At 40.7% G+C, this 14,472-nt stretch overlaps 1 protein-coding gene and 1 pseudogene across 1 annotated transcript in view; both read right to left on the minus strand.

Moving 5' to 3' along the window:
* Positions 1 to 14,472, minus strand: part of LOC149227954 (uncharacterized) — a 354,504-nt gene that overhangs the window by 167,170 nt on the left and 172,862 nt on the right. The gene's annotated exons all lie outside the window — the stretch shown is intronic.
* Positions 13,266 to 13,939, minus strand: LOC149227955 (universal stress protein PHOS32-like; annotated as a pseudogene).

Here is a 14,472-nt window from a genome sequence, read left to right on the forward strand (position 1 = left end):
TTATGTCTAAAACATGATCACAAACACTTCGAAATACACACAACTCTAGGCACTTTTCATAGTGGAAATGTAACAGCAATGAACCAATAAAGTACACAAGAATTTGCAGACCCAAAACTTGTTTATATTACAACTTTAATACAACAATCATAGGGATCCCTTACTAGGGATCATGGCCCTTACAATTAGCACTGATACAAGGAAAATTAGGGCTCGAGGTCAACAACGTTCAACCCTCAATTTGGACAAGAACAAGAACAAACTTGACTTACTTGTTGAAGAAGTGTTTGACCACAACCCTTTCAGTCAACTTTCTTGAACACATGGCAAGTCCTTTGCCACCTCTACTCACAGAGAACATTGCTACTTCAACACCTTTTCACATCAGTTGCTCACAAGGGTTCTCCTGCTCCAAAACACTTGCACAATCGGCTTCACAAATCTGCCTTCTCACAATGACTATGCTATGTCAAGGTCACTGTATATAAGCTCTAATATACGAGCAACTCACAATTAGTTACCTCTTCCTATACCACTGTATATAGCCTCCAAAACAAGGCCTGCAACACCCAATAAATCTGCCTTGAGTTTTATTGTTCAATGCAGCCCTGAAACATGCTATCCAAGAATTCTTTGTTGGACAAACTTCCACGCATACACCTCAACACTCAATCTCCTTAATATATCATCCCTTCAACATCCCACTACCCCCTCTCTTTACACAAGGTGACACACTACTCCACTATCCAAGTATGAGGATAATTTCGACCTAATTTAGGGCTGAACTAGGACACAGAACCCCTGTGTTGTTATAGATACCTTGCAGCCCTCCTTAATAGACCGCATTGAGGAACAATAGGCCTCCTTCATGGTTCGGCCCTCCCTCCCTATGCATAGAACTAATACCATCCCTTACACAGAGAATTAGATGCTTAATCTTGACTTGTCCAAACCATTACGAGCGCTCGGACTTACCTCAGACTTTGGTAGTCCTTCCCTCCTGAACTCAGCTAGAACAAAGCCCTTCTAGGGCACACACTTTCCACAGAAACTCAGCCTCAATCTCAACAAAATTCAGCTTTCATTTGTTGAAATTCGATTGCAAGAGCGAAATTATTAACATGATAATTACTTGTGACAGTATATTTAAGTTTTCCATTATACATTTTACTTAATTCACTAGGTCATCAAGCAATTATACAAATACAATGCACAAAAAACAAAGAACACCAAAAATTAGGCCAGAGGCCAAGGCAAAACCCACAAGGGGAAAACCCATAAATCCTTTCTAATAGAATCTTTAGTCAACAAGAGAAATCCAAGTCATAAATGAACTAATCAGTAAACTAGATACCAAGTGCCAAGTCAGTCCTCTCAAGGTGTCATAATGCTTGTCCTTCAAAACTTCATTATCCACCAGAAAAGAAGAAAAAAAAAAGCCTTAGAACTTTGTATAGGAGTTTCAAACTTGAACTTCGACCTGGCTCAGAAATGCTTCAAATATTGTACACAATTTGAATCAAAAATTTACCTCTAATGTTGCACACGAGTTGCCTCAAATGTCTAAATTTACTTTCCACAGAAGAACCCGAATTGGTTGCCAAATGGGGAAGGAAAGATGCCAATATATAGTTGTTTCCGCATACGAAGGGACACATCCCTTGGGTGGGCCAACTTGGTCAACTTGGAGACACTAAAAATATATTTTAAAATTCAATTTTCTTTCTTTTAAATGTCCAAATGGGACATGATAAAATAAATTATTTTTTATTTCTTTAAAGACAAATTACGAAGAGCGGACCTAGTTACAACTTTTTTAATTTTAGGTATGTTCTATGCTAGAGCAATTTATTTAAATTTTCACATTTAGCAATCACATCAGCATTAAAGTAAACTGCAGATAGAACATGAATATAAATCGCAGAAGACAAGCCAAGACAAGAGGACACAAGATGTGGCGCTAGCCAGGGACAAACCCCACAATGTGGGGAACCCTTGATCAATTCTTCTTTTATGTTCTTCAAAGTTCAGCAGAGAAAGAGAGAGAGAGATAGTACATTTACAACAGAAGTCAACACTTTGACTTATCTAGATCTGAGCATAGATCATCTCCTATAACGATGAGATCAGTTGAAGACATTCTGCTTCAACTGATTCTCCAAGGTGACTCCTTCACCTATCATCGTGCTGCATCTGGTCCTCTAGCTGCACCACTGCATACTGCACCATGCTACACTAATCATGATTATCATCATGTTGTCCATGTCCATGATCTTATCCATCATAATGCTGCTCAAACTAATGTGCATTATCATCATGCTGCTGCCTCTGCTCCATGTATCATTGTGCTGCCCATGCACATGATCTCATAGTGCTACCCATCATGCTGCTGCCTCTGCTCCATGTATCATTGTGTTGCCCATGCACATGATCTCATAGTGCTGCCCATCATGCTGCTGCCTCTGCCTTCTCGTTGCTTCATCATGCTGCAACAATTTGCTTCTGTTGATATCAGCCTTAGCTGCTTGCTATGGCTTGTAGCCTAGCAAAGCAGCTAGGCTATAGATCCTATTCGGCAGACTTCTTAACCTATCCTTCTTTCTGCGTTAACAGGTCTCCATGTGTTAACAGTTTTCCATTACAACGTTTACAGGTCTCTATTACAGTGTATAGGGTTTCTCCATGAACCAGTGTATCATGTTGTTACCATGACAGCATATGAACAGTGTATCATGTTGTTCTTAACCTATCCTTCTTTCTGCGTTACAGTGTGATTCTTCAAGGTGCGTATAGACCCTTTATCATCAAGTTGCTGCGTATGACAGTTTATATGTTTCAACCTGCATGTATATATATCCATGAATATTGCGCAATTCTGTCAACCACATACATTTGCTGCGTATGACAGCGTATATGTTTCCACTTGCATGTATATATGACTGTGTCTATATGACTACGTTCCATACAGCGTGTATCCATTGCCATAGCTGCGTAATTCATAACAGCATATATATGCATTGTCATAGCTGTGTTAATTCATAACAGCGTATATATGCATTGCCATGATTGCGTTATTCATAATAGCGTGTATCCATTGATAGAATCTCCATGTATTAACTGCGTAAGGCCTCCTTGTTGTGCTAGGGTTTCATCATGTATCATATTTCCTGTATAGAGATGAACAACGAATCATTTTCTAGCAGATAGATGTCTTCTTTACCTGACGTAGGATTAGGGCATCATTTTCAGCTAGGCTATCCTTCTAGGCCAACTTATACTTAGTGATTCTCCTTCTCCAAAAACCCAAGACGTGGAGAGGAGATCACCTTAAGAGTGTGTCTAAATGACATCAAATCCTCTTATATTTATACTAAAACGTATAGGATGAATAGACATGACGTTTGGGCTTCTTGAGCCTACGTAAGAGTGGGTCGGCTTAATAATAATTACATAATCAAAATAAATTCATATCTCCATAAATACTTATCGGAATCAGATGATCAATGCTACACCTATCAATGAGAGGGATCCAATAAAAATATCAGCTGCCATAAATAAGCTGACCCACATGGAGTTTGGCCCTAGTTGCCAATTTAACACTCCCTCTCAACTAGGGAGAACTCCATCCACTGATCCATATGTCCGACTGTACTATCTCTGCCATCCGTGGCCTGTACTGCTCTGCCTAGCCCTACTCAGCTTTGCTGGCTTTGCTCTGCTCTGCTCAGCTTTGCTCGGCTCTGCTAGCTCTGCTCAGCTCTACTCAGCTCTGCTCAACTCTGTTGGCTCTACTCTGCTCTGCTAGCTCTACTCAACTCTGTTGGCTCTGCTTGCTCTGCTCAGCTCTGCTATGCTTTGCTCAGCTCTACTAGCTCTGCTAGCTCTACTCTACTCCGCTGAACTATGAAGAAGAAGAATTGATCAAGAATATCTCATACCATTCTCCACTAACCCGAAGTCAGTCTCAAAGTGCGTATCACTAGTCCCAGACCAGTCTCAACCGACCCAAAGTCAGCGTCATAGTGAGTACCACTCCTACCACTGGTCCTAGACCAGTATCGCAGTTTCAGAGAGTGTACCACTGGTCCCAGACCAGTCTCAACCAACCCAAAGTCAGTGTCATAGTATGTACCACTCTCCCTGGTCCCAAACAAGTCCTGCACTGACACGAAGTCAGTCTGAGAGTCTGTACCACTGGTCCCAGACCAGTCTCAACCGACCCGAAGTCAGTGTCATAGTAGGTACAACTCCTACCACTAGTCCCAAACTAGTATTGCAGTCTCAGAGAGTGTACCACTGGTCCCAAACCAGTCTCAACCAACCCGAAGTCAACGTCATAGTATGTACCACTCTCCCTGGTCCCAGACCAGTCTTGCACTGACATGAAGTCAGTCTCAGAGTCTGTACCACTGGTCCCAAACCAGTCTTAATCGACCCGAAGTCAGCGTCATAGTAGGTACAACTCCTACCACTGGTCCCAGACTAGTATCATTGATCCCAGATCAATGAAGGTCATCCTAGCGTAGGGAGTACGTAGATACAGTGATGCATCCATCGGTACTACTATGCTCCCCAACTTCATTTCCATGCTCATTGATCAGATGAGAGGTACTTCCCATGAGTCCCTAACTGCATGGGTAGGATGCGTCGACAAGAGAACTTAATCAATCCCATCCTCACAGGAGAACTAATCATCCTACTACAATTTGTCATGGAGAACAGATCATCCAGACCTCACAGGAGAACTAATCATCCTGCTACACAAGAGAGCGAATCATCTTGTCCACAGGAGAGCGAATCATCCTATCCACAGGAGAGCAAATCATCCTGTCCCACAAGAGAGTGAATCATCTTGTCCACATGTGCACCACCAGGGGAGGGTGAGTCACCCTATGGTCGTATGTTGCTCCAGTAAGAACTGCAAGCCCCCCAGAGCTCCCAAAGTTCAATGTATGCAACATGCAGGACCCTTTTACAAGGGTCTCTCGACGACTTCAAGTTGTTTGGGAAAATCACAAATTTGATCTTTCCCTAGGGCTTTGACAAAATGTCTGCGACCTGTACATCAGTCTCGATGCGATGGAGCCTCCTCGCTCATCGACTTTCCATATCCCAGATAAGGCAGTATCTGATGTCTGTCTGCTGGAGCAATCATCAAACACGAGATTCCTCAATAATCAAATCCCACCTCTGGTTGTTACAGAGAAAAACAACTCACTTAAGAGCTTCCACAACCATGCAACTTCATACGAGATCATACTCATAGCCATGTATTCGGTCTTGACAGTGCTTATAGCAATCGACTTCTGCTTCCTGCATCGAAGCAGAATCCAAAGAGAACCAACACTGAAAAATGCTCTAGTGATCCTCCACACTACCCGCCCATTCAGCATTCGAATAATAATGCAATTTCATCTTTCCAGCAGTGTATCTCAATCCATGAGAGATTGTGCCCTGAAGATATCTCAGAAGATTCTTGGCACCAATCCAAAGAGGCTCAACCAAATATGAGCTCACCATGCTAACTGCAAAACATATGTCTAGACAGAGGTTCACCAAGAACATCAACGCGAATGAGTTTATGAAACTCAGAGGCATTCCCAAATCTAGTCTAACATCACTACCATATAACTAACGATCCTCGAGGTAGTCACAGGCTTGTAGTTTATCATTCCACATCCAGAATCCAACTCCCTCTATCTTCTACAAATGAGAGGGTCTGCACCTGTCAGACATAGGTGCCGATATGAGAGGTCTGTCATCCACAACCTTCGAATGGTTTGGATCGATTTCACTCCTAGTGAATCTCAACTTCATCAAACAGCTATCAATCCTCTCATACTACACACGGGGTGTTTTGCTTCAAGCCATAGAGGGCTTTCTTCCACCTGTATACATGAGATTCCCGTTCAAGAATCTCAAACTCCACTGATTGTTCCAAACCTGTGGACCTGCTACATGGTCCCCTTGTAAGATTTTCCTTCGGTACATTTCAGACATGTACTTTCATGTTCCTTTTGAATTCAGGCATCCCTGCCACCATCTAACTCACAGATCTTCGATGCTATGTGTCAATGGACATGGTCCCCAATGGACTTCCTGCAACTTGATACAACTCTGAACTCAAAAACATCTTTGAAAATTCTATTTTCAAACACGTACCTTTCCATCGATGAGTGCCACCCTGAAATCTTTGACTTCCATTGGTGAAATGGACACCAAGTTCTTCTTGCGATCAGGTACATAAAAGAGATTTTGTAAATGAATTGAGTTACCCTCATTCAATTGAGGGATAACATTCCCTACACCCCTTCTGAGATAGGTGGCATCGGCTCCAAGTATAATCCCACAAATGTTTCCATCTCTATACCTATCTATCCGATGAAGTGCCTTGAAGCACTACAATCAATAAGCCAGATTCCCAAAGAATCTGAAGGAGAGGGCCAATACAAGATAACGCTTCTTTATCTTATCAGAAACAACATTTGATTTTTCATACTTGGGGTTCCTTGCTTTCTTTGAAGAGTCAACCATTTCGTTGATGACCTATAATACCTGTCATTCCTTTGATCATTGAAGATGTCCCTGGAATGATTGTCATCTTCATCAAGAGATGTGTCTCTGCCATTTAGACACTCCTTCGCATAATGGCCAAACTTCTTGCAACCAAGGCATCCGCCCTTCCTTCTACCCTTAGATCCGAACTTCCTAATGATGTGATGATCAGAAACTTCCGGTGTGCCATTCTGATAATATACTCTGCTTCGACTTCACCCTTGGTGAATTAGAAGAGGGATGAGGAACCCATTGATCCTTTTGTCCTGTCCCAACTGTCTTTGGTGATTTCTCTTTCACTCTTGCTTGGGCATTGTCTTCACCTCAGCTCTGATACCATGTTAATTTTAGGTATGTTCTATGCTAGAACAATTTATTTAAATTTTCACAGTTAGCAATCACATCAGCATTAAAGTAAACTGCAGATAGAACATGAATATAAATCGCAGAAGACAAGCCAAGACAAGAGGACACAAGATGTGGCGCTAGCCAGGGACAAACCCCACAATGTGGGGAAACCCTTGATCAATTCTTCTTTTATGTTCTTCAAAGTTCAGCAGAGAAAGAGAGAGAGAGAGATAGTACATTTACAACAGAAGTCAACACTTTGACTTATCTAGATCTGAGCATAGATCATCTCCTATAACGATGAGATCAGTTGAAGACATTCTGCTTCAACTAATTCTCCAAGGTGACTCCTTCACCTATCATCGTGTTGCATCTAGTCCTCTAGCCGCACCATTACATGCTAAACCATGCTGCACTAATCATGATTATCATCATGCTGCCCATGTCCATGATCTTATCCATCGTAATGCTGCTCAAACTAATGTGCATTATCATCATGCTGCTACCTCTGCTCCATGTATCATTGTACTGCCCATGCACATGATCTCATAGTGCTGCCCATCATGCTGCTGCCTCTGCCTTCTCGTTGCTTCATCATGCTGCAACAATTTTCTTCTGTTGATATCAGCCTTAGCTGCTTGCTATGGCTTGTAGCCTAGCAAAGCAGCTAGGCTATAGATCCTATTCGGCAGACTTCTTAACCTATCCTTCTTTCTGCGTTAACAGGTCTCCATGTGTTAACAGTTTTCCATTACAGCGTTTACAGGTCTCTATTACAGTGTATAGGGTTTCTCCATGAACCAGTGTATCATGTTGTTACCATGACAGCGTATGAACAGCGTGTGTGATTCTTCAAGGTGCGTATAGACCCTTTATCATGTATGACAGTTTATATGTTTCAACCTGCGTGTATATATATCCATGAATACTGTGCAATTCTATCAACCACATACATTTGTTGCGTATGACAGCATATATGTTTCCACCTGCGTGTATATATCACTGTGTCTATATGATTGCGTTCCATACAATGTATGATGACTGCGTTCCATACATCATTGTGTCCCATGACTGTCTATATGACTGCGTTCCATACAACGTGTATCCATTGCCATAGCTGCGTTATTCATAACAACATATATATGCATTGTCATAGCTGCGTTAATTCATAACAACGTATATATGCATTGCCATGATTGCGTTATTCATAACAACATGTATCCATTGATAGAATCTCCATGTATTAACTGTGTAAGGCCTCCTTGTTGTGCTAGGGTTTCATCATGTGTCAGATTTCCTGTATAGAGATGAACAACGAATCATTTTCCAGCAGATAGATGTCTTCTTTACCTGACGTAGGATTAGGGCATCATTCTCAGGTAGGCTATCCTTCTAGGCCAGCGTATACTTAGTGATTCTCCTTCTCCAAAAACCCAAGACGTGGAGAGGAGATCACCTTAAGAGTGTGTCTAAATGACATCAAATCCTCTTATATTTATACTAAAACGTATAGGTTGAATAAACATGACATTTGGGCTTCTTGAGCCTACGTAAGAGCTGGTCGACTTGATAATAATTACATAATCAAAATAAATTCATATCTCCATAAATACTTATCGGAATCGGATGATCTTTAGATCAATCCTACACCTCTCAATGAGAGGGATCCAATAAAAATATCAGCTGCCATAAATAAGTTGACCCACATGGAGTTCGGCCCTAGTTTCCAATTTAACAAACTTCAACACTCCCTCTTAACCAGGGAGGTATTCATAATGACTATCAGGACATTCTCAAGTTGAAGACTTCTATAAGAAAGGATCATCAAGATTAGGATAAGCATCATCATCAAAATCATGACCAGCATCAATCACACTACCATAACCCAATCAGTACCCCTAACATATGGAAAAATGAGCTCACTCTAGAAAGAGATCCGAGCATGATGCTAGGAGGCTACAGCCTATAGGACCATTCTCTTTGATTAAGTCAAAGTGACATAGGGATAACCTCCCTAATCAGGCCACTATGCAATGACACAGAGAGAATGATTGTCCTTTGCCAAACGATTTTCCTATACAAGTCAAAGTGATACACGGACTATAGCCCTAATCAGGTCACTATACAATGACACGAGAAAATGTCTATCCACAGGACCATTCTTCCTAATCAAGTCAAAGTGACACAGGGACTATAGCCCTAATCAGGTCACTATACAATGACACAGGAAGAATGTCAGTCCACTGGACCATTCTTCCTAATCATACCTATGTACTTGACACAGGGATAACCTCCCTAATCAAGTCAAAGTACATGACACAGGAAGAATGTCAATCCATGATGCTATCCAATCTTTCAAACCATTCTCCCTAATTCTAGTCAATGTACTTGACACAAGGATAACCTCCCTAATTCAAGTCAAAGTACAAGACACGAGGAGAAACCATATCCATGATATAATCATCACTCCCTCTTAATCAAAGAGGCATCTCAAACTTCTTTTTAGAAAGAGGCTTCATCGGCATATTGTCTATTTGTTCATCAGTGGATATATATTCGAGATTTACTGCTCCCTTCTAAAGACAATACTTTCTTCACAGTTGCTCCCTCTATCACAGACAAATTACATATGATCATCTTTGATCATGAGGCTTCTTCATGCTCTTTAAAAATATGAGGCAACTGAGGCAAACGTTTTGACATGATCCACTCCCTCTTACTGGGAGAACCTTCTCAAATATTGCTTCCACGCTGCCATTTGTTGCATGCTAGATCTTGACAATCAAGGTATACTTTAAATTGTCTGCTTCCTCTGAACATGGAACTCATCTAGTAAAATATCCTTCAAGTAGCAATTCTGGAAAGTCTTCTTGCTTTGCTTCGTTCTTCCACTTCTTCTAACTATTGTCGAAGACTTGTCAGCTTCTTCTATGTACTTGCAATCCTCACTAAGAGGCCATGGAGAAACAATTACAGCCAAGCAAAGAATTCAAAGACAAAAGGCTAACTAATAATAATAACAGTGGTAGTAATCAAACAAGAGAGATATAAAATACTTATCTTTTGAGAAAAATATTGGCTCCCTCTTGATCTTAGACCTCTTGCATTCTTCTTACAACTTCATCATCCTCATCCTCAGCATGATGTTATACCTTCTAGGGTTTTTTCTTCAGCGAAAACATGCAATCCTAGGGTTTTGTCTACAAACCCTATGCCTTGTTTTTTATCCAACCTTTGCTAGGGTTAACAATCCATAGGGTTTTCTTTCAAAACCCCTTTTGCTAAGGTTTCACAAACCCTAGATATTCCAATATCAAAAACTTTGGATCTGGTCAGAGCATTTAGCCTTCCAAGCTCTAGATACACATGTCCAGATCCCATTTAGCAATATATCAAATAAGATGTCCTCACCAAGTTTAGCCTTCAACTTGAAGTAGGGCTTGGCATTTTCTTAGGGCATACAAAATTTTCATGTATCCTTGACTCCTTCAAGTCGAGTCTCCCAACTTTCCTTTTGATATATATACAGGATGTATCTCAACTTTCTGTCTTTGGTCATACTTGTCACAAGAGTCATTATATCTTGGTTGAGGATGGTATGAATGTCTTAATGATTTGTAGTCTTTGAGGTATAACAAACAGACTTTTGGTCTATCACAGGGACTCGGCCCTGCTTATGTAGGAACCATAATTGTAATCATGTACATGGAACATCATTACAGAATCTGTTTAGGAAGGATGAAGTATAACAACATTTCAAAGATGTAGTTTGAGTTGTTCCAACTTGATCACAGAGGCTCGAGTGTCAATTCTGAACCTTGATCACAGTGAAGAGTTTGATGCAACAGGCTAGTAAGATCAAAATTTCAAGCTATTTCTCATAACAAGCTCCTTCAAAAGAGCATCTTTCAAAGCCACAGAATATCGGATCACCAAGAAGTTTTTCATATTTACAAAGATGATGAACTGCAGAACGGATCAATTACATACTCTGATTTGGCTCAGACTATTGGTCACATTTCAAATAATAGAGTTTACATTTCTTCTCCATAAGCTCAGCCTTTGGATCCCTTCCACAGCCCTCAAACATGTGTTATAGACCTTGGACTAAGTAGTGCTCAAAACTATAAACCAAACTTGGATGTTCGATCTTGCCACATAGAGAACTCGACCCATCATAAATTTGGATTCTAAACTCAGACTTCAAATTGTCATTGTTAAAATTCGGTCTACAATTAACTCTATTCGGACCAATGTTTTAAAACTTTGACTCGGCCGAGGGTCAACTCCGACTCAGTATCGACTCGGTCGGCTCGATTTCAATGACTCGGTCGTTGTAAAAAATACATTAAATATTTATTTTTTATAAAAACACATAATTTTAAGATTTCCATTCATGTTTCCAAACACACAGCATTAGAATATAGATAGTAGACAACATATGATCAAAGTAGGCTCATGAATATATCCATTATATCAAAATGGCACCCAGTGCATTGTCCAATACATACGCGATGATGATATAGAGATCAAAACAAAAACACATAACCAAAGAGGCTATAAATGGCCTCTACAACAAAAGTCCGTGACCAGTACTACTGGCTACTGCTAGAGTTGCCAACATCATCTGGCTCAGTGTTACTTGGGAGGGGGAGCGAAAGTGGGGAGCAAGAGTGAAAACAGGAGCGGGAGCGACATTTTCAGAATCTCCTGGTTTGGGAGCGAATCCCAGAGGAGTTCGATAACCAATGTCACTAACATCAAGGTACATAGAGGGATTGGTGTTCTTAATTAAATACGAGTTCCATACCCTAATACATGACAAAATTCAATGGAAACATTGCAATCCTCCAATCCTGAAATCCTGAAAAACTGATAAGTCTGCTGGATTTTGAATGAAATCTAAAATTATACTTTCTCCATATGAAATCCAATGAGGCCAGAACCACTCTCAAACATCCTGAGTCATTTCATGGTAATGTTAAAAATTTAAGTAAAAGGATGAAAATGAAGATTAAGAATTTAACATTACCATGAACTTTGAATAGCATATCAATACTAGGACAGGGGAATGGACCCCAAATAGCAATGTTGCATTAATCATTATCGGGATTAAATCGGCGCAGGGAAAAAATCGGAAAAAATCGGAATTATCGGGAAATTATCGGAAAAAAATCGGGAAATAATCGTTTGGTACAAAAATATTCATTTTTTTCATTTTTTTCAATTTTTTTAATATCTAAACCATCTACAACATAAAATAAATACATTGACACATAAATATGATTAAAAAACTAATATATAAAATGTTTAATATCATTTCTAGCGCTAAAATCGCACATAACATTGAATCATGTCCTGAATAGTAAGTCCTGACTCCTGAGTCCCAACTCAGCCTCAAAATATCAACAAAAAATATGATAATGTATCTCATCATGTCATAATGTCATATACAATAAAATGAAGAAAATAACTAAAGTCTAATCCTATTGATTTCCTCTGTCCCTCTTGCAAGAAAATGCCACAGCTTTCTCTTTCCCTCTAGATGTAGATGTTGGTGCTGGTGGAGTTGGCAGTGGAGTCTGCTATGCTCTAGAAGCTGAAGAACTAGAAGTAGGAGCTATAGGAGGTAGACCACGTCCTCTACTGGTGGTAGGGTAGCCTGGGCAGGTGGTGTGTGTTAATTTTTGGTATGTTCTATGCTAGAGCAATTCATTTAAATTTTCACAGTTAGCAATCACATCAGCATTACGATAAACTGCAGATAGAACATAAATATAAAACGCAGAAGACAAGCCAAGACAAGAGGACACAGGATGTGGCACAAGCCAGGGACAAACCCCACAATGTGTGGGGAAACCCTTTGATCAAATCTTCTTTTATCTTCAAAGTTCAGCAGAGAAGGAGAGAGAGAGAGAGTACATTTACAACAGAAGTCAATACTTTGACTTATCTAGATCTAGCATAGATCATTTCATATCATGATGAAATTAGTTGAAGACATTCTGCTTCAACTGATTCTCAAGGTGACTCCCTCACCTATCATCGTGCTGCATCTCGTCCATTTGCTACACCTTACTGTGTAGCACCATCATGCTACCCATGATCATCATGCTGCTCATGCTCTCATACATCACTGTGCTGCCCATGATCATCATGCTGCTCATGCTCTCATACATCACTGTGCTGCCCATGATCATCATGCTGCTCATGCTCTCATACATCATTGTGCTGCCCATGATCTTCATCAGCTAATAACACAAATAAGCTTTGGCCAAAATATAAAAACTAGTTTGGCTGTGGCGGAGATACCAAAATATATAAAAAAATACAAACAACGATGAACATTGCAGGAATGCTGTCATCACATACTGACCATATCTGTCCCAACCTTACAAATTACAATTCGTAAATCAAAAGGGCATAGGTAATGTTCAAATCCCAGTGCCTTACGGACATAACAAACCAAAAGGTTTCTTTGTTTTTTTTATTTATACCTATATGAAACACTGATTCTCTTCATGGTTTGAATCCAGGTTCCTTTACAACAGTCACGGGGCAGTTTGCGCTGCTTATAACATAATTACTCACACTTCCGAGGAAAACCCTTTTCAGCTGCCCAAGGCCTCTGCTGTCCATCACCAAACTATCAAGCTTAAGGTCCTCAACCGCCTCGCATAACTTCTTCCTCGCATCACCCCAATAAACCTTGGCTATTACTTCTAGCTCCTTTTGCCTTGACGCAGTGTCCAGCAAATCCAGAGTCTCAGCATCCGGAGCTTAGACATATTGGCTACTCTGAACTCGGATAAAGGAATCAGAGGTGATCCGGACTGCTCCCACAGTTGACTCTGTCCACTCTCCGGCGGTTTGTTTTGATTGACATGAATAACCACGACTCGATCTCCCTTGTCTGCCAGATTATCCAGAGCCCATTTGAGGGCAAATTTGCTTGAGGCTGAGTAGTCCACTGCAACTCCAATATTTCGATCGCCAGGCATCTTGTGTTGCATTGAGATCCGGTTGTTATGAGTTTCCCTTTTATTTCATTACGCTGGCTTCATAGCTGCGTATAGAATGATCACAGTCATGAATTCTTCTACCCATTATTGCTGAGACCACCGAGAGGGCTTCATCAAGATAGCGGCTCACCATGGTTATGTTCGAGACTATAAATAGCCCAGAACTCATATAAATACAACGTCCTTATCTGAGACTTGATTTTCCAGATTGCTATTGCGGGTTACCATGACTGTGGCATCCTTACACTTGACTGCGGCTGCTACTGCGTCTTCCCTCTCCATCACTGCGGCCTTCTGCGGCTTGACTCTTCATCACTGCGGCTTAACTGAGGTCTTCATGACAGCGGCTTCCCTTACCAAGACTGCGACTTTCTTCGTGACTGCAGCTCCACATTAATCGCAGCTTCACCTCCTCGTGACTACGGTTATGACCGCGCCTTCCATATGAGAGTCATTGTGTGTAGGGAGTCTGTCTGCCCTGCTTCCAGAACAGGGTATAAGAATAGCGTATATCATTTAATGACCAACGTATCCATAATGAACAATG

This window comes from Pinus tabuliformis, chromosome J, assembly GCF_031772625.1.
Source record: "Pinus tabuliformis cultivar Carrire ecotype Pingquan chromosome J, CPIR1, whole genome shotgun sequence".
NCBI classification, from domain to species: Eukaryota; Viridiplantae; Streptophyta; class Pinopsida; order Pinales; family Pinaceae; genus Pinus; species Pinus tabuliformis.